We start from the raw sequence: 19,284 nt of genomic DNA on the forward strand, positions 1-19,284 counted from the left end.
GGCCGTGCTATAAGTCGGCAGATAAGGAAAAATAAGAAGATATCGGCCTGGTGTAAATGACCATAGTAGTCGACAAGCACCATGAATACCCCAAAACAAACAAACAAACAAACAAACAAACATGGATGCCATCATGAATATTATTATGATCAAAACCCTCTGAATATCGCACTCTAACACCATATAATTGCAAAAAACGGTTGCATACTTTACATTTTGGCTTCATTACAATTTTGAAAGTTCACCGGTCCGCCAGACATTTTTGGAAATTTTACCGGTCCGCGAGGTGAAAAAGGTTGAGAACCACTGCTCTAGACCACGCCATACGACTCCATGACTCGATATACAAGTCTATCAATAACCAACGCTCAACGATAGCCGTATTTCTCGATATTGAACGCGCTTACGACATGGTTTGGCAAAAAGGTTTACTATTGAAGCTATCTCGGCTTGGTATTGGTGATAAAGCGCTCTGTTGGATCCAGAATTTCCCAACAAATCGAACCTACCAAGTGCGTGTCGGGAATACGCTGTCCGATGTAAACAGCCTCGATAACGGAATCCCCCAAGGAAGCGTTTTGAGTCCGTTGCTTTTCACCGTGATGTTAAACGATATGCCCCTAGATGTTCGAAGCATTTACGCGGATGACTGTGCCATATGGGAGAGCGGGCTTGGTATACCCACGATCGTTTCATCAATTCAGAGGTCTCTAAACTCGGTGCAGGAATGGTGTAGTAAATGGGGATTCGTCCTCTCAAAAACGAAGTCTGTAGCAATGCTCTTCACTAGGAAAAGAAAGATTCCCGATGTGTACTTGCACATTGACGGAAAACGAATCACCCTCGTTGACAACTTCAAGTATCTTGGTATTACTTTTGATAAGTTGTTGACGTATAAAACACACATTGACAACGTCGCGAAAAAATGCTCCAGAAGAATGGGATTACTTCGTGTCGTCACAAACACCGCATGGGGTGCTAATAAACACGCACTCCTACAGTTATACAGATCTCTTATCAGATCCGTCATCGACTATGGTATGCCGGCATACTTTTTCACATCGAAGTATAACACTCACAAATTAGGGCTCATACAGAACCAAGCTTTACGCTTGTGTTGCGGAGCAATGCGGAGTACACCCATATGTGCTTTGCAAGCCGCATGTAACGAACCGCCTCTCCACATTCGACACAAATATTTGTGTATGAATTATCGGTGCCACTTGCTTGGTCAGGAATTCAACCAACACCCATAAACCGAACTACTAACTGATACATGGCATGAAATTCACTCCTTGATAAGACCAAACTTCAAGACGTTCAATACCCTGTCAAAATCCCCTATTCTGGAACGGTTAATGGTGGAAAAAGAACGAATTCAGTTCGTGGCACCCTGGACAGTTCCACCTCCCACGGTCGACAGATCATTACTTCGGCTTATACGAAAGGGGGACTCGCCGATCTCAGTGAACTCGTGTTTCAGAGATTACCTTTTCGAGCGCCACGACCAAGCCGTCGAGATCTACACAGACGGTTCTAAGACGGATACAGCAACGGCTTTCGCGATTTTCATACCATCTCAGTCAGTCCGACTTACCCAGATCTGCCCGAGTTTATTTTCTGTTTTCCGAGTTTATTTTCTGTTTTCCAAGTGGAGATGCTAGCTATCGCTAATGCCCTATCGTGGATAAACAATCATGGCAGTCGAACCGATAAATATGTTATTCTGACAGATTGTCTTAGTGTTCTGAACACAATCGCCACCCCGAACCGCACACCGAGCAGAACGTTCAATAAGATTTTTCCTCCCTTCCTGCAGATGGTAGGGATGGGGATCGACGTTGCCTTCTCCTGGGTTCCAGGACATAGTGGCATTCCCGGCAATGAGGTTGCAGATGAACTTGCACGTTCCACCGCCTCTTTCGCATTTGACAGTCAGTCAGTCAGTCAGTCAGTCAGTCAGGGAATACCTCAAATTACCTTTAGAGATGTCAAGAACGAAGTACGCAAATACGTCTGGACTGAGTGGCAGAACGAGTACCGTTCAACAGAGACGGGAAACCACTACAAACGTTTCCACCAAACGGTACAAACAACGTTTCCCTAGATGCACAGATCGCGTTTGTATGAAACGATAATATTCCGTCTCCGGTCGGGCCATTGTCGCCTAAAAGGGCATTTATTTAAAATAGGCTGCATCGACACGCCTTTCTGTGACTTATGCCTCGTACCCGAGAATGTGGATCACTTCCTCCTCGCATGCCCAAAATACGATTGGCACTGAGCATATTTGATTGATTTCTGCTTGAACTTGAAAGTTGAGTTCACCACATATAACCTTCTCGTACGACCAGAACTTCTCTCGCCTCTCGTCGAGTTCGTCCTGGCCAGCAATGTTTTGATTTGAACAAATTTTCCTTAAGGTACACGATTTGCGACAGGTAATACGACATTTCTGTCGTGGCGCACCAGACCGATAAGGTGACAAGCGCCACAATGTCCCATTTTCAAAATTAATAATAATAATAATAATACGATTACAGCCCAGCACCAGTGACAGAAAACGAACAAGTAAAAATTCTGTGGGATGTACCAGTTATAACTGACCGCGAAATCAGGAGCAACCGCCCGGATATAATCGTCAAACTAAAAAAGAAAAGAGAATGCTTATTCATTGAACTGGCTGTCCCAGCTGATCACAACCTACTGCAAAAAGAATCAGAAAAATACTCCAAATACGCAGACCTCAAAATGGAATGTGAGAAAATGTGGCGATGCAAAATAAACATTGTACCGATAGTCATTGGTGCTACAGGGGTCGTGAGCAAAAAACTCATGAGACATATCCAACAAATTCCGGGTAACGTTCGATTCGACATGATCCAAAAGATCACATTATTGGGCACTGTGCACATTCTTCGGAAGGCCCTGAATGCACCACTGGACTAAAATTACACTTGTGAATCACAGCATAATTTCTGTAATTTCGATTCTTCATCTTCAATCATCTCTACCTCTGCTCTGTAACCCTTGCCAATTCTTCATCTGCTGCAATTCTGTAATCTGACTTCTCCGTGTATTGCATAGGAATAACAATTTGAATGTATTACTGAAATTTTAAAAATTTACTCCAATCTCGCCATTTTCCTTTGGGGGCAGGTTGCTCCCCGGATTATGTGTGTATCTACCAGTTTTACTGTGAATAAAGAGAATAATAATAATAAAAGGTGGTCGAGGACTACAAGAAATTGAACAAACTTTCAAAACAGAAATCATCGGCTTGTCACAGTACATCAACAACAGCGATAACATTTACTGCAAACTCATTGCACAGGAAGACAAACAACGCAAAACAAAATCACTGAGCTATCGTCACGACAAGTACGTCAAAGAAGTCAACATAGAAACAGCTAACCTGTACACTGCAGAAAACACTGTTGCTAAACCCACAACAATAGCAAAAGCAGCACGAGTCCGATACAAAAATGCAACGCTCAAAATGAGAGAAACGATATGGGAGTCGATGCCTCTTCATGGACAGCACAAGAAGTTAACTTCACAGCCCCATGTAGACGAGCTTTCAAGGACCTGGCTATCCAGCTCTGGCCTGAAACCGGCAAGCGAAGGATTCATTTTCGCAGCACAAGACCAATCGCTTCCTACAAAATACTATCGCAAAAGAATTCTGAAGCAAAACACGGACGGCAAATGCAGAATGTGCCACAACCAAAATGAAACTGTAGCACATCTCATGTCCGGCTGTGGTGCACTTGCAGCTACCGAATACACATGGAGACACAATAGGATTGGTCACTACATTCATCTTGAATTATGCAAACATTTTAACATCACCACTTCGACAAAAAATTGGTACGATTACAGCCCAGCACCAGTGACAGAAAACGAACAAGTAAAAATTCTGTGGGATGTACCAGTTATAACTGACCGCGAAATCAGGAGCAACCGCCCGGATATAATCGTCAAACTAAAAAAGAAAAGAGAATGCTTATTCATTGAACTGGCTGTCCCAGCTGATCACAACCTACTGCAAAAAGAATCAGAAAAATACTCCAAATACGCAGACCTCAAAATGGAATGTGAGAAAATGTGGCGATGCAAAATAAACATTGTACCGATAGTCATTGGTGCTACAGGGGTCGTGAGCAAAAAACTCATGAGACATATCCAACAAATTCCGGGTAACGTTCGATTCGACATGATCTAAAAGATCACATTATTGGGCACTGTGCACATTCTTCGGAAGGCCCTGAATGCACCACTGGACTAAAATTACACTTGTGAATCACAGCATAATTTCTGTAATTTCGATTCTTCATCTTCAATCATCTCTACCTCTGCTCTGTAACCCTTGCCAATTCTTCATCTGCTGCAATTCTGTAATCTGACTTCTCCGTGTATTGCATAGGAATAACAATTTGAATGTATTACTGAAATTTTAAAAATTTACTCCAATCTCGCCATTTTCCTTTGGGGGCAGGTTGCTCCCCGGATTATGTGTGTATCTACCAGTTTTACTGTGAATAAAGAGAATAAGAATAATAATAAATGCTCAAAACTCACCATACGACGCGGAAGAGCCACCAGCACTGGCGACATGAACTTCAAAATGGACGAAACCATAACAGAATTGAATGCCGAAGATCACTATAAATATCTAAGGATCTGTGAAAGCGACAACATTAAACATGCTGCAATGAAATCTAAAGTCTAAAAAAAGAATACATCAGCAGGCTCAAGTCAATTCTCAAGACTGAACCCAATTCTAAAAACAAAATCAATGCCATAAACAGTCTTGCAGTGCCTGTCTTGAGATATAGCTTGGGTGTGGTGAACTGGCGCAAAGATGAAATTGAACAAACTTTCAAAACAGAAATCATCGGCTTGTCACAGTACATCAACAGAGAGAGAGAGAGAGAGAGAGTCTTTATTTCATCGAACCAAAATACATAACAAACGGCAGTGATGGTGGTACAGAAACTATGCGTGCACAGTATTCGGTATTAGATAGGAATGATCGATAAGACCGTGAAGGTCATCTAGTCTGATCACATTTGGTTGTATTAAGATTATATCTTGTAAGATTTATATCTAAAAGTAGCATATACATCATAAGTTATAGCTGCAACATGCCACCCAAGATGCCTCCCAAGAAATCTGAACAAAGTGAAGCTGATGCCATTCGCAAGTTGCTTCCAAGATTCGAAGATGAACTACTTGCCAGGATAAAAGATGACCTGCCATCAATCATCAATATATGTCTACAGGAACTTCTTAAATCAAGATCGTATGATACCTCCAAATTGCAACATTCTCTTGATGCGATAAATGTATCAATCAAAGAACTGAACAATGATATCCAGACAGTAAAACATGCACAGCAATTTCAAAGCGAAAAATTTGATGAATTAATGAACGAGATTACTCAGGTCCAGAAGATGGCGAAAGCAAATGCTGAAAACATACGAGAGAACACTGAATTAATCAATTCGTACAAAGAATATTCTACACAATTGGAAGGAAAACTGGAGGAATTTGACAGACTCTCTCGCATGGAAATTCTGGAATTTCACAACATTCCAGAACAGGAAAATGAAAGCACTGATAGCCTCATCAAAGAATTACTTTCTCTCATGAACATTGATATTTCGGAAAATGACATTGATTACTCATTTAGAAGACGAAAAGCTAAAAATAAAGAAACTGGTCCCATTATTGCTAAATTTATCTCCCGCAAAACTAGGAACCACATCACGTCTTATTCTCGCTCGAACCTCAAAGCTGCTCACAACTCCATAAACATACCAGATGTATCGAAAGTTTTTGTTGTGGAAAATCTCACACCAAAAGCACTGAATCTGCTTTTCAAGGCAAAAGACCAAAAAAAGAAATCAGGATATTCCTTTCTCTGGACAAGAAATGGCAAAATTCTTGCAAGAAAACATTCCGACGCCAACATACTTGTCATCGAGAATGAACAAGATTTAGTAAAGATGAGTTAAATTCCTGTTATATGGCTATCAGAACTTCTGTCTCTATTATAATGCTTAACCAGCAGTATAATTTGGAAAAAGTGTTTCCTTTCTCACACCTCGGTAATATAGAATTTCATAATTTATTTTCCTGTGATAACAGACCCTAACTTCTGACACAAGAAAATCACATAACCTTAAAACTAATAAGATTGATTTTTTGAATGTACAGGACTGTAAATACCAGGATACAGAACGTGGTCCACCATATATCAAATTCAGAAGTTTTGGCCGAAATGCAATGCTCCTGGGCCATGTAAATATTAGATCAATACAGAAGAATTTTGACGAATTACACAATTTTCTTTGCTCCCTTGACTATCCTATTTCAATTCTTGGTATATCTGAGACCAAACTAAAGAATGACCCAATAGACAATATAACTATAGATGGCTATACATTTATTCACAGTCCCACTGAATCCAATGCTGGTGGAGTGGGATTTTATATCAATAATAATGTTTCTTACAAACTGTTGAGTGAATATGCTCTTCAAGAATGCAATATTGAACAACTCTGGATTGAGTTTGAAGGATCCAACAGTGATTCAAAAAACATAGTCTGCGGTGTGATCTATCGACACCCAAAAGGCAACTTGAAGAACTTCATAGATAATCTCTCATCTAGTTGTACTCGAAGATGTATATATTCAAATAAGTAATAAAACACGTCAACTGAAACAGCAACACACAGACTCCCCCACGTCCACTACACGCTTCCACTTCTTACTACCCCACGACTCCGAGCCGCCACCAAGCGTCTCTTTGTTCGATGGTTTGCATGAAGCACATCACATCCCCCCCTGATCTAAAGATCACAAAATTGCAGTTACAGTAATAACCCCAAAGACAGCAAAAAGAAAACGAGGCAAGAACAAAAACCAAGCAAAGGTAAAATGTCCACTCATACGTCAACAAAGTAATCGGCCCACCATCTGGGCGGGACCCTATCACGAGAAGCGCGTTCAGTATCTTGTCCGTCTTCCGATACTCTTTGAACACCCTCAACAGGTGGTTCAGGGTTGTTGTGCTCTCTCTCCTGCCCCACTTCCTCCTGGTTGAAGACCAGGTCTCTTCGACTGACAGCATCAGGCGGTTCAGGATTGTCATAATCCCTGACCTCCCCCACCTCATCCCCGTCAAACACCAGTTCCAACATTCTTGAAGGTACCTTACTACTGCCAGCAATTTTCCGTCGCTCCCCCACCATGTGCCTAACATCAGCAACATGCCTGTTTCTGCCGTCCACTTCCACCACAGCATCCGCAACTATCCCTGTCACAGTTCCCTCCCTCCACGGCGTGAAACACTTCGCGTTTCCAGGTTTCACAAAAACCTCCTCTCCCACCACATATGGGTTTGCATCGGTTGATCTATTCATTTCGTTCACGGGAGATCCTGGCAACCTTACCGGATAACGGAGGACAGCTTCCGCCGGGACAATTCCTTCTGCGTTCGGAGTGTGATTGTACCAGAACGTCATTTCCTCCACACTTCTTCCAGACCGAGCAGCCATTCTCCTAATCGTTCTATGGTTTCGTTCAATGATCCCATTTCCAGAGTGTTTATAGCCACAGCTCGTCATATGCGTAACTCCCCAATCTTTGAGAAACTGAACTGTCTTTTGACATGTGAAACCAGCGCCTTGATCTGTCAGGATCTGAGATGGCGGTCCCCTCTCCAAGAAGACCATCTGAAGGTTCCGGATAATCTGTTCGGCTGATTCATTCGCCACCTTTCTCCAGATTGTGAATCGACTCGGCCCGCAGTCGATCATACTCAAGTATGGCTGGTTACCAACGTAAGTTATATCCAATGCCAAGCGCTCCCACACGTTCTCCACTGACAGCTGGCCATGTTCCCATCTAACAGGGCTGGGGTCGATTTGTTGGCATATTCTACAATTTCCGACCACGTTTTTCACCAATTCCTGACTCACATCATCCGCGATACATCTCTGTGCGAGGAAAAGTGTTCTCGCGATTCCTAGGTGATGCTTCTCATGAATCTCGCGCACTTGATTCCTTAATGCGTTTGTTACCCCAACCGCCAGACCCACCCGTTTCAGCCAGGTCTTCGGGACCCTTGTCAAGGAATCAGCAATATTCTCACCTGAAGGAACCAAACGAATCGTCAACTTTAGAGCATACTCCTCAATGAGCTGCGAGATTATTCCCAACCGTCTCTTCGTGACCATCTCGCTTATCCCACCCACTTTTGGTCTGTGACTGTCTTCCAGTATAGACCTTACCCAATTGTACACACTGGTCGAGTCCGTAACCACTTCAATGTTCTTTATATTCCACTTCAGCACCATGTTTAATCCTTTCACTACTGCATCCAACTCCGCAACATTGATGTGCCCACTGTCACTCTGCTTACGCATCCACGCCGCGTCTTCTACAACGGCACCATCTACTCTCAGGCAACACCCCACAGCCAGATTGCTTGCATCACACCACACTTGCGCCCGACCACTAGGAGGCACACGCCAAATCCCACCGACTGGATCTTCTTTCCGCACCTTAGCCATCACATCTTCGGCCAAAGTCTTCACTTGCTCTGGAACAACTGCATCCCATTCAACGTCGTTGGCAAGTCTTTTGACATAACTACATGCCACTCTTAACCATCCCGCCACAGGATAATGTCCTATTAACTTCCCAAACAGCGAAAACAGTGCTCTCTTTGTCAGGGATCCCGCCACCACAGGAAGTTCTCCATCTCTCTTCCATTTCCGCATTCCGCCTTCTTCTGCCATGACTCTAAGGCCTAGTACGCGAGCATCACATATCGACACTGGCTCTTTTGTCTGCAAACCGTACTTGGCCAGGTGATTCTTCACCTTTCCAACATCGACAACACTCGCATCGACCCATATGTCATCGATATAGTGATCTGTTCCTTGAGCCACTTCCTCATCCAGACCTAGAACCGTGCCGATAATCTTTGACATAATTTTTGGAGCTACGTTCAGCCCAAATCCCATTCGCGTCATGACGTATCTTTTGCCTTTGTACTCAACAACCTGAAACCGCTGCAGTCGCTCTGACACATGAATCTGCAAATACGCTTTTCTCAGATCAAGGACATATGCATTTTCACCGGTCGTTCGCCAAGACCTTAGCTTTTCTTGACATACCGCAGTGTTCAGACCGGGGTGACTCGTGACATAAGTGTTGAGTTCTCGGTAGTCCATCACCGGCCGCACTTTACGTTGCTTATTCGGTTGCTTCACGGCCATGAGCGGGATTAATCCGTCTTGATGCCCATGCTTTGCAGGACAATACTCTTGCAGCCACCCATCTTTGATCCACTGATCAACTTCGCCAGTAAAGGCCTCACGACACTCTGATGGAACTGGGTACATTGCACAGCGGTTTCTTATCTCCGGCTCTTCTTCGTTCTCCCACACCCATTCCACAGTCCACTTCTCACCATCGAACACAGCTTTGAAATCGCAGTCAACTACTTCCACTGGCTGAATACTCGAGGCAACCTTCGTTGCAACACATGCTTTAATCGCACGAAGTCCAAACTTCGCGTTTAGGTCAGCATAAACCTCAACACCACCAAGTACTTTCACAATATCATCCCCCAGCACTATCTTTGAATTGTACACCAGATCCGACGCCACTAAGAACTCGATTTCTACAGCAATACCATCAATCTTCACCTTTGCCCGCACCCACCCTGGGCAAGTAGTAAGTGTCCCATTTAACATTTCCACAACTATATAAGGTCCTTTTGGTGTCAGACCCAGTTGTTTACATAAGTCCTCATGAATAACTGACCGCTCACAACCAGTGTCCACCAGCCCATTTGTCACCATGCCACAAATCTCCACTGGCACAAATGGTAGCACCTTTCGTCCTCCTAATGCGATGCGGAGGGGGCGTCCGGTGCCAACGTCCCTCCCTGGCCTTTTCCCGCAGCCGGATTCCCTTTACATTGTCTGGCGATGTGCCCCCATTGTCCACAAGCAAAGCACTTCCTTGGAGCATTGTCATAGTATCTTCGTGCACCAGTAGAATTTCTACTTTGGCAGTCTCTGGCGATGTGACCCTCTTCCTTACATATGTAGCATGGGCCGTATACTCTACGCGGAGCCCCAGCAGCACAAAACACACTTTCACCATCTTTTGTGGGCAATAGTACACGTGCCCGAGATGCAATTCGGTCCAACTCTAATTGCTCTACCTCAGCCATAGACTTAAGCTGTGTCTTGGCATCCGCAGGCAAACCAGCAATGAATGCACACTTAATTATTGGATTAGCTATATCCCCGTCCAGACCCATCAACATTGCCAACCTCTTCAGATCAGACAGGAACACATCAACCGATTCCCCGACTTGAAGTACACGGTTACGGAATTGTTCATATGCCACATAGCAATCCACTCCAAAAGCTGCCAATAACCCCTTTTTAGTCAATTTATAATCCTTCTTCGTCTCCTCAGGCAATTGTTTATACACTGCAAATGCCGGCCCGTCGAGCAATAAAGGTAGGGTGTTCACGAGAGACGCAGTCGAATTTTGCAGTTTGGCAACCAATTCCAATTTCTCCGTCCATTCTGCAAAGTCGCCTGACGTTCCATAGTCCACGTAATTCTTGACGATATCCGTTAACTTGACACTTGTCATCTTGGCCGCGATAGCTTGTACTCGAAGATGTATATATTCAAATAAGTAATAAAACACGTCAACTGAAACAGCAACACACAGACTCCCCCACGTCCACTACACGCTTCCACTTCTTACTACCCCACGACTCCGAGCCGCCACCAAGCGTCTCTTTGTTCGATGGTTTGCATGAAGCACATCACACTAGTCTTGACCAATTAACAAACGACGGGAAACAATTCTTATTGATGGGTGACATGAACATAGACCTTCTTCGATCATCCCCTACTGTACATGATTACTTAGATATGATTACCAACTATGCCTGTATTCCCATGATAACTAAACCTACTAGAGTGACCAGAACATCGTCTACTTTATTGGATCATATGTATACTAACATCGTCGATCTTCGTTTAACGCCTTCTATAATTAATTCAGACCTGACTGATCATTACCCTATATTTTGTCTCTTGGAAACCACAACCCGATTTATCAATAGCCGCTACAAGCGTAGGGATTTTGGTAGTATGGACTACGACAGTTTTACGGATGATATCGAGGAAATATCTGCCAATCTGTACCGAACAGAAATTGATGAAAAAAACTATGATTTAGTTTTTGATAAATTTATGCACGATATATGTGATGTTGTAGATAAACATGCCCCATTGCGAATTCAATCAAAACGCGAACGCAGACTCTCTGCAAAGCCATGGCTGTCCAAGGGCATCTTGACATCTATCCGTAATAGGAATAAGCTGCATAAGTATTTATTACTCAATTTTTCTGCTAGCAACCACTCTCATTACAAGTCCTATGCAAATCTACTTTCCAAAGTCAAAATAAAAGCCAAGGAACTTTATTACAAAAAGCAATTTGCACAACATAGAAAAAATCGCCTGGAAAATGATTGGTGAAATAATAAATCGTGGCACAAATACTTGTATACCAAACAAAATCATAGATTCGGAAACTGGTCTAACCAAAACTGATCAACGTGAAATATGTGAAGCGTTCAACCATTTCTTTTCATCAATTGGTTGCAAACTAGCCAACCAAACTGCTCCATCACAGCGAACTTATGGCCTTTCACCAGAATCTTCCATCTTCATGAAACCTATCACAAGTGCTGAGGTCATAACTGTTCTTGCATCACTAGAAAACAAAAAGTCTCAAGGTTATGATATGCTACCAAATTATATTGTTAAATTAATTGGCACTCAACTTAGTGATAGTTTGGTTACTCTCTATAACCACTCATTAAATCTAGGAATCTTCCCAAACTATCTCAAAATAGCTAGAGTCATTCCCATATTCAAAAATGGTGACAGAGACATTATCTCAAACTACCGGCCAATATCTATCCTGTCGCCCTTTGCAATTATCTTTGAAAAACTATTATTTCAAAGACTAAATGATTTCTTATGCCACAAAAAATTGTTAAATCAATGCCAATTCGGATTTCGACAGAATCATACTACCTCTCAAGCTGTTATTCATATGACCTCGAAACTATATGATATACTATGTGCGAAGCAAACTGGATGTGGAGTATTTCTCGACCTGAAAAAGGCATTTGACACCGTTGATCATACTATCTTAATAAAAAAACTTGAGTATTACGGTGTTCGTGGAATTGCAAAAAAACTTTTCAGTTCCTACCTGAGAAATCGATCCCAATTTGTTGAAATCAATTCAATCAAGTCATTGGAACTACCAGTAACTACAGGTGTTCCACAAGGCTCTGTGTTGGGGCCACTATTATTCATCATATTTATAAATGATATTGTCTACTCCTCCCCAGGAAATATCACACTCTTTGCAGATGATACTAGTATTGTCACATCTGGATTTGACTATGCATCTGCCATTGACAATACTAACTCTGAACTAGCCTCCGTTAGCAATTGGGTGTCTTCGAATAAATTACATATCAATCCCCTCAAAACCAAAATTCTAGTATTTGACTCTAAAGGATCTCTCAACAATGCGATCGCAGAATTCAAACTAAAGGACTCTTTGATTAAAACCAGTCAATCTGTCAAGTATCTAGGTATTATTATCGATGATAATCTAGTATGGGACCATCACATCAACTACATAGCAAGCAAAATATCTCGTGGCATTGGTGCACTCTATCGCCTGAAGAAGCTGGTTCCAATATCACTTCTCCTACCTGTTTATCATGCGCTCGTCCACTGCCGTCTTACATATGGAATAACAGTGTGGGGCTGCTCTTACAAGAAGCATATCAACAAGCTCCAGGTATTACAAAACAAAGCCATTAGGATTATATCTAATATACCTGCACGTAGCAGGGTAGGTCCTGAATTTAGAAAATTGGGCATTCTCAAGGTCTCGGATTTGTATGAATTTGAAATTGTAAAAATCATGAAACAATATAATGAAAGAACATTACCTGAATATTTCGACAACTTTTTTCAATGCCCCAATTCAATTCACCATTATAACACAAGGTTCTCACAGAATCAGTCCCTATTTGTTAAATTGAATTCATCAAGACTGTCAAGAAATTCCCTATCTTATATAGGTGTGAAATTTTGGAACAATGTACCAACTTTGTACCGTACTCTTCCGTATCATACATTTAAAGCTCGCTATTGCAAATTTATATTATCCAAGTACTAAGAAGAACATATCTCATGACCACAGTAATGTTGTTTGTTGTTTTGATTCATTTAATATGCTACAATAATATTACCACTGTGTACATGGGTCAAATTGTTATTTTCTGATCACACTGTTAACTATGGTAACCGTCCTTCACTAGTGTTGCTGTCTTTTATTTACTTTTGTTTATTTCGTTACTCTTTGCGGTGCTACTTGACTGAGAGAAGAAATTGATCCATATTATAATTAATACTGCCAATATGCTTGGGTGACTCCGGCCTAGAAGACTTCGGTCATATCGGGTCTCCCAGTCTATACCGTGCAAATTATAGTGAGGAAATTTTTTTTTAAATGTATACTATTGGACGTGAATGTTTGTGGACATTGCCTTTACTATATTTCATGGTTGACGAATAAAAGAACTCTCTCTCTCTCTCTCTCACACCAGCATCAAACAGGTACACTTGACTCTGAACAGTCTGGCTGTAAAGAAATGTTTAGTTAAAGGAAAAAAAAAAAAAATTAAAACAATGGTGGCAAATGATCAATGAAGCAATGTCTGGGCGAGGTAGGCCAACAGTGTTAGTGTAACGACAAGAGGTGATCAAGTAGGGCTTTTTTGAATCTATTATAAGGCAATTCACGGATATGTGGTGGTAATGCATTCCAGATGATAGGTCCCGAGTAGTCGATAGATCTCTTAGTTAGGTTGCTATTGGGTGGGGGTAAGTAGATGTTTCCTTTAGACGAGGATCTCGTGTGCTGGGAATGGACATGTTTAGCAGGTATGAAAAAGTCATCGAACACAGTAGGCAGACTATTGGAAAATATTTGTTAACAACTTTTGATACTTCGAAGCGATATAGTTCATCAACTCGCAAAATTCGATGCTTACGGTAGTAAGGCGATAAATTGGTACGTAAAGGTACAGATGAGATCAGCCGTATCGCACGGTTTTGCAGGGTTCGAATTCTGCACAAAAATGTTGTGCATGCATTTCCCCATACTACGATTTCATATTGCAGATGAGAGTGGAAAAGGGAGAAGTAGATGGTTCGTAGCACTGATCTGGAAACCAAAGATTGAAGACGGGTCATTATTCCCACACACCGAGCTAGTTTTGATATTGTGCATTCAATATGCTGCTTCCAAGACAATTTGGAATCAATGGTGACGCCGAGATATTTTGCTGAGTCACATATTGAGATTTGTTTATGATTGACATTCACAGTGAAATTATGACTGGCATTATTTAAAACGAGCATCTCGGTCTTATCTGCATTCAAACTTAGTTTGTTTGCTTGGAGCCATCTCGACACTTTTGGGAGTTCCATATTCACAGATGCATGCAAACCATCGACAGTGTTGGAGGTTATGAAGAGGTGAGTATCATCAGCAAATAGCGTTGTGCGGAATAAAGATGCATTAACAATGTCGTTAATATAAATGAGGAAAAAAGTCGGCCCAAGGACTGAGCCTTGTGGCACTCCACAAGTTATATCTCTGGTAGTCGTTCTTAATGACCCCAGTTCAACAAATTGTTTGCGGTTTGTCAGGTAGCTTTCAAGTAGAGTTGCTGCAATACCCCTGATTCCATAGTGTTCTAGCTTGTATCTTAAGATTCTGTGGTTAACTGTGTCGAAAGCTTTGCGGAGATCGATAAAAATGCTGCAGCCACTTTCTTTTTGCTTGATGGTTTTGTAAAAGTCCGTTACAATTGATAGTATTGCATGGTTGGTGTTGTGGTTGGATCTGAATCCATGCTGAGTCGGAGACAGTACTGCATTCAATTCAAAAAAGTTCTTTAGTCGGCAGTCAATCAGTTTCTCAAAAACCGTGGCAAGATTTGGCAAAACAGATATTGGTCGGTAGTTAGAAATTAGCTTTTTACAGCCTTTCTTAAACACTGGCATTACTCTTGCAGTTTTCAGTGCATCTGGGAAAATGCCTAGACGTATCGACTCATTAAAGAAAATGCATATAACATCACCAATAATATTAAAGACTAGCTTCAGAAAGTGAGTTGGGATGAGATCGGGTCCTACTGCTTTGTTACTTTTCATTTCAGATAATACGATCGCAACTTCTCCTTTACTTGTCGGCTTAAGAAAAATGGATTTCTGAGGGCCAGGACTCAAGTACGAGAGAAAGTCATCGGAGGAGTCTGGTATTGAAGCTGCAAGATCCGGACCAATGTTGCAAAAATACTGATTAAACTTTTCTGCTACTGCAAGCTGGTCTTTGATGATGATGCCATTCTCGAGTAGCTCGATGTCATCAGCACTCTTGGGAGCATTACCTTTAGTTAGGTTGATAATTTCTCCAATGGTTTTCCATGTGTTCTTGGGATCTTTGGAGCACTCTTCAAATCTTTTTTGGAAGTATGCTTTTTTGGCATCTTCTTTCATATGCGTCACTTGGTTTGCATATTTTTTGTACACTTTTTTGCCTTCGACGGTGCCTTGCAGATAGTAGTGCTTATGCATCCAATCCCTTGTTTTGATCGCAACTAGTATGTCATGACCAATCCAGGGTTTCGATTTCAAGCGCCTTGCATTGCGGTTGACTTTCCTAATTGAGAAAGATGTGTCGAGGGCTGCCCGCAGTTCCTCAATAAATTTTTCAAAATGGCGGTTGTAGTTGTCAATTGTGAGTGGAGGAATTTTGTACTTGTTGAAGGTATTGCTGACAATTTCAATATACCCCTCAATACCGCGTGGGTTTAAGGGCGTTCGAGATTCAAATTCTTTAGCACAATGTCGCAGGGCCAATTTCATGTGGCAGATGATGGGATAGTGATCAGTCATACTGTGTTGGAGCACAAAAGGGGACAGGTGATATTGATGAGTGTTGCAGTAAAAGTGATCTAGTAGAGTTTTGGATTGATCAGCTATTCTTGTGGGTTCAGTGATTATCTGAGCTATTCCATAAGAATCAAGCATTTCACGGTACCTTGTGTTAAAGTTGGTGGTCTTCAGCAAATCAGTATTTATGTCTCCCATAATAAATATTTGTTCGTGAGCTGCCGTTAGCTTTTCCCGAATATTTGAGAATTCGTCAAGAAAAGTCTCTTGCTTTGTTCCTGGGTGTTTGTAGATGACTGCCACTGTGAGAGCTTTTTGTACGTGTACTCTGACAAATATATATTCTACGCCTTCGGTTTCAAATTTTACGTCGGGCATCATGTCATATCTCAGACCTTCGTTGATGTATAGTCCAACACCTCCAGCGTTCGTTTTAGATGGCGACTGTAAAAAGTTGAAACCTGTCAGGTTAACATTAGTCGTTGGATGTTCTTTCAACTTGGTCTCAGAGATTCCGATGATGGTTGGTGAGCAATTGAACATTTTAAACAGGGGGGGGGGGGGGGGGAATTTCATCTAGATGAGCTTGGAGGGATCTTGTGTTTAAGTGTGCAAGTAAAATTCCTTGAGATGATGGGATATCACTACTATTCGTTGAATTGATAGATCTGCAGTTGCTCACGTTGAAAAAGTTTTGAGTCATTTTTTAGTGTGGGTTGCGTTTGCAGTGTGAGAGCAGTATAGCAGTTTCTATTTGAGTTTATCAAGGTCATCCTTTGACTCAATGTGGATTCTGGGTGCGCCATCATTCTTTTTCATGTAGATATTTCCATTTGCAGTCCGGAGGTATTTGAAGCTTTTTTTTGTTTCGCAGCTCGCGCTTCAAAGAAAACATCTCTTCTGTAATTTGTTAGATTTTCGTTTAGGAAGAGTTGTTTCATTCCATCTACACCAAAGTCCTTGATATCCCTTTTGGCCTTTTTCACTTTGAGCAATTCTTTTTTTGGTTTCTCTGAAGAGAATTTGTCTATAACCGGTCCTGTTTTGTCCAAGTTATTTTTGAAGCGCACTCTATAACACTGCACAATCTGTGGCGCAGTAATCTCAGCTTTCAAGGCGTTAGCTATTTTCATGATAGTTTCAGGCAGATTTTCTTTTTCGGAGTGGGGAACACCATGAAATTCCAGGTTGTTGTTTCGAGATTGCTGCTCCAGGTTGTCGTTGGTGCGTTCTAGGTCAGAGATTTTTTTGTTCAGGAATCTCATAGTTGACTCAATTTTTTCGTGTTCCTTGAGCATGGATTCTTGTGAGGCGATTTCTAGATTTTTTTTGGTGTCCTCAAATTCTGCATTCATGAATTCCATGCCAGTCTTGCAAGATTCTATCTCTTTTCGCAGTTCTTCTACGGCAGAACCAGATTTTTTGATATCTTCAGCTGTAGTCTGCAGTTCTGAGATGATGTTGCGCAGTTCCTTGTTTTCTTCCTTTAACACTTTGACTTCAGCGAGCGTATCTTCCAGTTTTCTGTCCATCTTTTTCAGTCTCAGCAAGATGACATCTTCGTTTGTTCCGGGCTTTGTCATTTTGTTTCTTGGATGGGTATATAGCCTAGATTATAGCCTAGATTACTTTAAATCTTAATACAACCAAATACTCCAATCAACAACAGCGATAACATTTACTGCAAACTCATTGCACAGGAAGACAAACAGCGCAAAACAAAATCTCTGAGCTATCGTCACGACAAGTACGCCGGAGAAGTCAACATGGAAACAGCTAACCTGTACACTGCAGAAAACACTGTTGCTAAACCCACAACAATAGCAAAAGCAACACGAGTCCGATACAAAAATGCAACGCTCAAAATGAGAGAAACGATATGGGAGTCGATGCCTCTTCATGGACAGCACAAGAAGTTAACTTCACAGCCCCATGTAGACGAGCTTTCATGGACCTGGCTATCCAGCTCTGGCCTGAAACCGGCAAGCGAAGGATTCATTTTCGCAGCACAAGACCAATCGCTTCCTACAAAATCCTATCGCAAAAGAATTCTGAAGCAAAACACGACGACAAATGCAGAATGTGCCACAACCAAAATGAAACTGTAGCACATCTCATGTCCGGCTGTGGTGCACTTGCAGCTACGGAATACCCACGGAGACACAATAGGATTGGTCTCCACATTCATCTTGAATTATGCAACAATTTTAACATCACCACTTCGACAAAAAATTGGTACGATTACAGCCCAGCACCAGTGACAGAAAACGAACAAGTAAAAATTCTGTGGGATGTACCAGTTATAACTGACCACGAAATCAGAAGTAACCGCCCGGATATAATCGTCAAACTAAAAAAGAAAAGAGAATGCTTATTCATTGAACTGGCTGTCCCAGCTGATCACAACCTACTGCAAAAAGAATCAGAAAAACACTCCAAATACGCAGACCTCAAAATGGAATGTGAGAAAATGTGGCGGTGCAAAATAAACATTGTACCTATAGTCATTGGCGCTACAGGGGTCGTGAGCAAAAAACTCATGAGACATATCCAACAAATTCCGGGTAACGTTCGATTCGACATGATCCAAAAGATCACATTATTGGGCACTGTGCACATTCTTCGGAAGGCCTTGAATGCACCACTGGACTAAAATTACACTTGTGAATCAAAGCATTATTTCTGTAATTTCGATTCTTCATCTTCAATCATCTCTACCTCTGCTCTGTAACCCTTGCCAATTCTTCATCTGCTGCAATTCTGTAATCTGACTTCTCCATGTATTGCATAGGAATATCAATTTGAATGTATTACTGAAATTTTAAAAATTTACTCCAATCTCGCCATTTTCCTTTGGGGGCAGGTTGCTCCCCGGATTATGTGTGTATTTACCAGTTTTACTGTGAATAAAGAATATAATAATAATACGGTGTAAAAGGATCGAGGAGAGTAGGTTTATGATAATCTTGAGTCATGACACCTCCAATCCATCGTCGGTAGTGAGGTCACGATTTTCGACATCAGCTGTCGACTATATCACGTCACATAATTGCCAATGCTGAAGGTTGCGAAAACGGCAGGCAATCATCAACAGTCTATCGCATATATTAGAGCTCGCTACCTTGTGATACGTTGCTACAACTTCAGTCTCGCGAGTATATGAGAACAGCAAAT

The 19,284-nt window shown here is 41.7% G+C and overlaps 2 long non-coding RNA genes across 2 annotated transcripts; one reads left to right on the plus strand and one right to left on the minus strand.

Annotated features, from left to right (window-relative positions):
• Window positions 1–11,518: 11,518 nt before the first annotated feature.
• Window positions 11,519–13,751, minus strand: LOC145433795 (uncharacterized). Its single transcript, XR_013913191.1, has 2 exons — window positions 13,095–13,751; window positions 11,519–11,830 (listed from the first exon to the last, which is right to left on the minus strand). It is a non-coding gene; the product is annotated as an uncharacterized LOC145433795 (long non-coding RNA).
• A 391-nt stretch (window positions 13,752–14,142) lies between these two features.
• Window positions 14,143–15,937, plus strand: LOC145433794 (uncharacterized). The gene is made up of 2 exons (XR_013913190.1): window positions 14,143–14,476; window positions 14,538–15,937. It is a non-coding gene; the product is annotated as an uncharacterized LOC145433794 (long non-coding RNA).
• Window positions 15,938–19,284: the final 3,347 nt, after the last annotated feature.

This window comes from Botryllus schlosseri, chromosome 2, assembly GCF_051294905.1.
Source record: "Botryllus schlosseri isolate E-star chromosome 2, Bs_hap1, whole genome shotgun sequence".
NCBI classification, from domain to species: domain Eukaryota; kingdom Metazoa; phylum Chordata; class Ascidiacea; order Stolidobranchia; family Styelidae; genus Botryllus; species Botryllus schlosseri.